This window comes from Mandrillus leucophaeus, unplaced genomic scaffold (assembly GCF_000951045.1).
Source record: "Mandrillus leucophaeus isolate KB7577 unplaced genomic scaffold, Mleu.le_1.0 Scaffold185, whole genome shotgun sequence".
Taxonomy (NCBI): Eukaryota; Metazoa; Chordata; class Mammalia; order Primates; family Cercopithecidae; genus Mandrillus; species Mandrillus leucophaeus.
The window spans coordinates 2,350,518-2,359,181 of NW_012101865.1; positions in this window are offsets into that span (position 1 = coordinate 2,350,518).

Here is an 8,664-nt window from a genome sequence, read left to right on the forward strand (position 1 = left end):
GGAGCCCTGACTTGCAGCCTCTGGCCCCCGAGCCCCCCGGTGGCTTGGGAGTTTGCCGGCCTGAGCCAGGAGGCGCGTGGACCACAGCGCGGGGGGTGGGGGAGGCTGACAAAGTTCAGAGCCCACTGTGGCCCCTCGTTCCCCCAAGCTGCCAGCAGAGTGGCCTGGAGCCATGCTGTCACTTCTTTCGCCTTCTACTTCCCATATGGGATCTCAAACTTGGCACCGAGGGCTGAAGCTGATACCCCCAAATCATGCCCTGTGGCCCTGCTCCAGACTCGAAAGGGTCTGATGACCAGGTTTTCAGCAAATACTGTTTTGACAATTCCAAGCAGTTAGCTTGCTTTGAACGTTTTTAAAAAAGGATTTTCTCCAAACTCTCTCTTTTTTTTTTATCCGCAAGAAAAGCAGTGTCCCTTTAAATAGAAGTTGATTTCAGTCCACCGGTAGAGAAAGACAACAGGTTCATGGGGCAACTTACTATCATAGCTTCCCCAAGTCGATTTGTGTACGACTGTTTTCTGGTTCTTCTCAGAATGTTAATTGTAAATGGTATTTGCCTTGATACAGATTTCGGTGGAGAGGTAATTAGTTTACAAAGGAGAATTCTCAGCATGTGGATATAGGCTTAATTGAGTCCTCATGGTGCTTTACAATTAGCTCTTCTAGCTGTGGGATTTCAAGAAATACGTGAGGTAGCTGATGACACCCAAGTTGTCTTAACATAACTGTACACCTTGCACATGCTCTTGTTTACAGATGTGGAATGATTGCTTTCCACAAGCAGCTGACTGTTGTAAACACTGGGGATTTTCTTCAAGTTTAAAAGCATTGAGAAGTCATAGTAAAAAGTTCTTAGGTATATTCTTATAAAATAAGCTATAGAGCATAGGAGTAATTCATTCATTCAATGGTTATATGTACTGTGTGCCAGAAACTCTTCTAATTAGTGAAGATAGAGCAGTGAATAAAACAGATTCGAATCTATGCTGAATCAATCAAACTTGACCATTTTAACTGAAACTGTAAAAGCAAACAGTTTTTCCTACACGTAGATGGAGGAAAGGTCTCTTAAATGCACGTTACATATGCTACACATTCTTGAATTAAAGAAAGTTTTTCCCCCTTGGCTATTGAAAACTATTTGACCAACTTATCGTTAATGGTAACATAAGAATAGGAAAGGGATATTAAACAGAGTTGGTAGACTTAGCACAACTGTGGCATTTGAATAGCTGCTATTTACAGTAACATAAGATGATGTACCTCCATTTATAGCAAGAAGATCGAGAGTTCCATATTGTTTACATGTTTTCTGCTGTATTTCAATTTCTCTTTGTACTTGAACAAATAGACCCAGTTTACAACCTGCGCCATAATAGCTACTCAAGTGTGAATCTATGTGAAGAAGTGAATTCATTGTTTAATGAAGATTTATCATCATTAAAAAGCCATCTGATGGCTTTTGAAATTTGAATTTCTTACCCTAAAGGGTTAATTGTAAATACTCCATGCAAGTTATTCAGAGGTTCATCTGCAAAATTTTAAAAATCAACAGTGCATTAGCCTTAAATCTTCTTACACTTCTCTTTTGCATTCTTTAAGTTAAATGTTAATGAAAGACCTAAATGTATTTCTACCTGTCTTTCCTGGTTGGAGCATCATATATCAAATGAGCGTTTCAACTCACTTATCTGTTTCTTGGTTTATATTATGGAGTATTGGACTGAAGAACAAGATTTTTTCCCCCCAATTCTGTTTTTAAAGAGATTTAGAAAAATGTCCTGTTATTTCTAAAGCAAATAGGATGAGTGGACTGATTATAAACTAGAATGCTTGAGGATTCATGAATATCAGATTTCTGGTGATCATCAAATTTAAGTCTATACTAAGTTGTTTTTCACACCATCTATTGCCCATTTTGTTTCTCAACAACATCTGACTGATTTTGGATTCATTAAACAGAGAGCCTTGTTTCTTCCTGGGGCCGTGTTGACAGTTTTGATAACCACTGTCTACTGTTTCATAGCCAAACCTTTCATGGACTTATTATTTTCATGTTCTCAGTCTGTACAACTTTCTGAGCCTTGGCATAGGAAGGAGGCAGCTGTGGTGAAAAGCGCACTGGACTGCAGGAATCAGGAGACCCAGGATCAGACTCGAAATACCAGCTCTGCTGCTTTAGGCAGACAGGGCATCCACAGCTTTAAGCCCCAGTTCTCCCATCTTCAAGTGAGTTTTGAGGACTAAAGGAGATATGTACAGTTTGTGAGATGCTTTATAAATCCTAGTGTAGTTTACAGATACTGTTTACCACGTTGTTACTATCACAGTTTAACATGTGTGGCTTATTTTTTAAGTAGGCAGGAAATACCGTAAGATTTGGTGCAACTGTAAACAAAAGTTGAGGAGCCAAAACAAGGGGTCAGTTGCTGTTTGGTCTTGCTTTAAAAAATCCTGTTGTGGAGACACTTTTAAATCATGGGCTGCAGTCCAACAACTGTTACTGAGGTGACTGTCAAATGATATCATTTATTGTGAGTATCATGGCTGTCTTGGAATTCTGTTTCAGGGCGAGATACAAGGAAAATTAATTTTAGGCATTATATTAATGTAATCTGCATTTATACCTATGAAACATCATTTGAAAATTGAAACATGCTATAGAAATATTTTAATCCAGTTAATAATTAAAAATAGGAGAAAGGAAATAGAAATAGTGATCTTTTCATCTTACTAGGGGCTAAAGTTCAATGTAGTTCTAAAAAAATCTGACCCAGCCCAGAGCCTGACACAGAGTAGACATTCAGTGTTCAATAAATGTTGAGTGAGTAAATTAATAAATAAATGAATATAAGCTAGTCCATTTCATTCATGAAGTGCCTACGTTGTTCAGGGAGTTGTGGAGGATACAGGATAACACATGGCTCATTGTCTTCAAGGGATTTACAGTCTAGTAGGCCGTAGTAATACCGTCTTAAATTTGTACAGTGGTTTAGAGTTTCCAAAGAACTTTAAGTTCTGTTCAAGTAAAAATATTTTTGTTGTACTAAATTTTAGCTTACTGTTTTAGTGGTTCACCTGACACATTAACAGCTGTATTTTGCTCTGTGCTATTTTATGATAAAGTAGACAGTTGCCACTAAATGGGGGAATCTTTTCTATCTCAAATGAGATAGATATGAAAGTACTTTAAAAATTATGAACATAAGTTATTAAGTACCTAACTTTTGTATATCTAGGGTCCTTTGGTTTTCTGGACTGGGTTCTCTCCCAGTGTCTGCCTTGACACATGTGCACCAGACATTCCCAATAGTAATATCTCATTGCAGGCGTGATTTTCCAGGTGAGGTGAGGTTAGGGTACTATGTAGTTTTTAAAAGCCTTAAGGGGATTCTGTATGGTTTACCCCCACCTCTCACGCTACCATACTTTCCACTCCCTTCCCTCAGAGAATTACTGACTTTATAATACAAAAATGAGATAAGATGTAGTAAGTAGAAGAAGGAGGCAGAAACATTTGTGTTTAAAGTATACATATATTCCAAGTTTCTACAGTTAAATGGTTATTTATACAAGTAAATACAATACGAATTTTAAGTAAGATATGTTTTAAGCTTCTGGAAATGATTTTATATCTGCGTTACTGGTAGCTGAAGGAAGTACCCCTTCACTGTGTATTTAAGACTGCTTCCTGTCTTCGTGTACTGGATTCTGCTTGTAGTGCTGTGTGAAGCTTAGGCAGTGCAGTATTGTACCTGTCATATTTTTGCAGCTTAATGCCTTAAAACTAGGACTAAGAACTCAGCACTGGTGTGTATGTTATTATTTCCCATTTTTATTTCAGAGAAAAATTCTCTGGTCCTTGGGGCTCCTCAAAAGTGACTTTTTAAAGTGATTAAATTTTACATTCTTCTCAACTTCCCAATTTCCTTTTTCAGACCCTTGTCTACATCTGATCTCCAGAGATTTCATTTGACTGCTTTTTCTGCCTCCTTAATGATGTTTTCTAAGTCTAGTTTTAGACTCCTTTGGGCTATGCTTATTAAAGTCACTGCAGGCTGTCATGACCCTTGGCTGCCTTGATTGTACATGTGTTCTGCAACTGAAACCCCAGATACCTGTGTTGCAACCTCATAGCCTAAAAGCATTTTGGTAATCTTGGTAGGCTTTAACAATCCTGGACCTGGCGCAAAAGTGACAGATTCTATATTGTTTTAGAGGAGTGTTGGGGAAGGAGAAATGGAAATGTTTTCATTAACCTGTGCAGTGAAGTATTTGTTAGCTAACCTCTTCTATTTGTGGTTTTCACAAAATACACTTTAAAAATTGGCCACACTGGGATGAAAAAGCACTTTCCTCCAACTTTCATTATGATTCTTCCTGTCTGAGCAGTCTTGGCAGTTTAGTTTCATTAGGTGTTTTGAAAATCCCTTTAAATTGCTGCTGGGTTGAGGAGGGGAACAGGAGAGAATGTGATTCACTTCACATTATTTGCTTAAAAGCTTCCTGTTTGATCAGTGATAGTGTCCTTTTTCTTCACATTGATTCCTCATGGCCCCACTTGAACCTCACTAGATTTAGACTGACCTTAATGGTAGGTTTAACAAATAATTATTTTCATTTTCTTACTGGTTATATGCTTGTATATATCTCATGGACCCAGTCCGTGTTCTGTAAGCATTTATGTTCCTAGAATCTTTTTCTTTGGCCATGTCTCCCAGATCTCCCCAATGATACTGTTAACCCTTTGGGGTTTTATGTATATAAATGTGCACCTTGTTTTATCTGTTTCTAGGCTACCATCTTGTGGAGTTTGGAGGGCAAGTAGAAATTTCACAAACATAGTTAAGTGAAATACTGTAATTAGGTTACTTTTCTTCATAAAATTTAGTGTGCTCTTCAAATATACTGATTACTTTATTCCCAGGCTTACTAGATTTGGGCATAATTATTTTACTTGGCTCTTTCTCAAGAATTAAGTCCAGAAGAAAAATAAGTTGGCTGTCCAGCAAGCTGCATAAGTAGAAAGGTACATACAACAGTAGATACACACATCCCTGTTAGACTTTTTCCACTGTGAATTTCTTCAGATACTTAAGTAGTGACTTTTCAAAGCCTCTCACGTTGCATCTTGGCAATGGGAACTTGAAAAAAGTTAATCAACTTTTAGAGAATGTTGAGGCTTTGTATCTTTGATTTGGCATTTAACTGACATCAAATAATCTCAGCTGATGAGCCTTCCAAGGCACTTGTCATCCCTGGCCTTTGAAGACGTTCATAGTACTGACCTTGATTACTTTATATTTTTTTCTCTGCTGCCTTTAAGGATATGATATGCCCACTTTGAGTCATGGGATTGTGGTACCAAAAACAATGTATCCCTCACCCCATCTCCTGTTACCTTCTGTTTTTCAGAGCTTTTGCATTTAGTGATTAAAATGGTGTGACTGGTCCACTTTTATTTATCTATTCGTATCACTGATGCATTTGAACTGTTTAGGACCAATTTCCCACCCAGCACAGAGGAGTGGTTAGAAATAATCTCATTCTGTTTTTTAATTATATTGTTACATTGTTCATCTTCAAAACACTTTTTTTTTTTTTTTTTTTTGACAGGGTCTCATTCTGTCGCCTAGGCTGGAGTGCAGCAGTGAGATCGCAGCTCACTGTATGATTCATCTCCTGGGTTCAAGAGGTCCTCACACTTCAGCTGACCGAGTAGCTAGGCCCAAAGGCATGTACTACCGTGCCTGGCTTTTTTTTTTTTTTTTTTTGCGTTTTCATAAAGATGGAGTCTCGCCAAGTTGTATAGGCTGGTCTTGAACTCCTGGGCTCAAGTGAGCCACTCACCTTGACCTCTCAAAGTGCTGGGATTATAGGCATGAGCCACGGCACCCACCCAACACTTTTAAAAACCAAATAAGTGGCTGAGTAGTAAAGTCAGTAGTTTGCCTATCTTGTAGCAAGAACGATTGAACATTAAAGAGAATGAATACTATGTTCATGTCCAAAATAAGGATTCCTGTCTCAGAAAAGAGAGGTACTGTCTGAGGCTTGAGTCTTCTTTCTCAGATGTAATAAGAATTTTTGGCCAGGTGTGATGGCTGTAACCCCAGCACTTTGAGAGGCTGAGGCAAGAGGATCACTTGAGTCCAGGAGTTCAAGACTAGCCTAGGTAACAGAGAGAGACCTCATCTCTACTAAAATTCAAAAAAATTAGCGGGGTGTGGTGTCACATTCTTGTAGTCCCAGCTACTCGGGAGGCTGAGGCGGGAGGATCATGTAAGCCCAGGAGTTTGAGGCTGCAGTGTGCCATGATCGTGTTACTACACTCCAGCCTGGGCAATAGAGCAAGACCCTTTGTCGAAAAGAGAATTGGCTGGGTGTGGTGGTTAATGTAATCCCAAAGTGCTGATATTACAGGCATGAGCCACCACAACCAGCCCCCAATTTAAAAGAAAAAAAAAAAATCTAGAATGGAAATCGCTAAAAAAGATTTTCACAGTTTTGTGGTATAACATTTTTATAAAGGTCTGTATAGACCACAGAGATATCAAGGACAGGTATTGTAACCTAATGCAGGTGGTGAGTTTTAGAATTTCTGTTTCAAGAATACTTTTAACAGTGTGGAGTCTATGGGGTTTAGGAAGGGGAGGAGTGAAGAAGCATAGGAGGGAGAGAAAAGAACTCACAGGCTCGAAAAAACCCTGTTAACATTATATAAACATTAGAAATTCATAAGGGAATCAAAATTATGCTTCATATAATTGATAGTAATAATCTGCTTAATCACACCTTATATTTGTATCATACTTGTAACTTTTCCAGATGTTTTCATATTAATTATCTCATTTTATCCTCACAAGTGTGAAATAGGCAGAGTAGTTATTGCCATTTTATAGGAAACAAACCTGAGGAATAGAGAACTAAAAAGCTGCAAGGCACGGTTGAAAGAGTACAGAAAGAGAAGTCAGGGGACTGCAGACAACAGTGTAAATTCTACGTGGAACACTATGTTGCTGCTAAAATGAATAAGGGAAATTTCTATATAAAGAAGTGGACAGGACTGGGCCTGGTAGCTCACGCCTGTGTAATCCCAGCACTTTGGGAGGTCGAGGTGGGTGGATCACCTGAGGTCAGGAGTTCAAGACCAGCCTGGCCAACATGGCGAAACCCCATCTCCACTAAAAATACAAAAATTAGCTGGGCGTGGTAGCATGAACCTGTAATCCCAGCTACTTGGGAGACCGAGGCAGGAGAACTGCTTGAACCTGGGAGGCAGAGGTTGCAGTGAGTCGAGATCGCGCCACTGCACTCCAGCCTGGGCGACAGAGTGAGACTGTCTCAAGAAAAATAAAATTAAAAAAAAAACTAAAAAAAAAAAAAAAATGGACATGTCAAACAGAAACCTGTTTTTGTTAAGAAACACATTTGTTTATATAGAAAAAACAAACTATATTTATGAATTATATAACAGCAGTCATCTTGGGGCAGGGCTACTAAGGGCTTTTATATTATTATATATTATATGACCTTTTAAATAACAAGTATATGTTGCTTCTTTTTAACTTTTCATTTTGAAATAATGTTAGATTTAAACAGAAAAGTCACAAAAATAGTACAAAGTACTTACACCTTAGTGAAACGTACCTTATTTATTTATTTATTTATTTATTTTTAAAGAAAGAAAAATAGCCAGGCATGGTGGCTCATGCCTGTCACCCTTGCTACTTGGGAGGCTAAGGTGGGAAGATTGCTTGAGCTCAGGAGGTTGGAGGTTGCAGTAAATTGTGATTGCACCACTGCGCTACAGCCTGGGAGACAGAGTAAGTCTGACAAAAATAAACAAACAAAAAAGGGCATATTTCACACAGTTAGATTTGTTATTGCAGTGGCTGCACATGTACGTGTGTGTGTGTATAATTGACACTAGAAAGGTTCCCTTTGCAGTATGCAGAAGGCCTAGAATAGAAAAGAGAATTATGGAACAGATTGGTCTTCTCAGCCTGCTCCCCTTTTTTGAATTTTATACAAGGAGGTGCCTGCAGAATGCAGCAGTAGTTCCAGTTTATTTTATCTTAAGGCTCACACGCAACTTTCTATAGTTTTTTTTTCTTGTCAAAATTTTTTTTTGTCTCTGGATCTCTTTACACTCTTAAAAATGATTGAGGCCGGACACTGTGGCTCACGCCTGTAATCCCAGCACTTTGGGAGGCCGAGACGGGTAGATCACCTGAGGTTGGGAGTTCGAGACCAGCCTGACCAACATAGAGAAACCCCGTCTCTACTAAAAATGCAAAATTAGCCAGGCACATGGTGGCACATGCCTGTAATCCCAGCTACTTGGGAGGCTGATGCAGGAGAATCACTTGAATCCGGGAGGCAGAGGTTGCGGTGAGCAGAGATCGCGCCATTGCATTACAGCCTGGGCAACGAGCAAAACTCTGTCTCAAAAAAAAAAAAAAAATCGAGAACATCTCAGAGATTTGGTTTATATGGATTATATCTACCAATATTTACTGTATTAGAAGTTAAAACTGGCTTGGCTCATGCCTGTAATGCCAACATTTTGGGAGGTCAAAGTAGGAGGATTACTTGAGCCCAGGATCTTACTTTGTTGACCAACCTGTGCAACATAGCGACATCCCATCTCTACAAAAA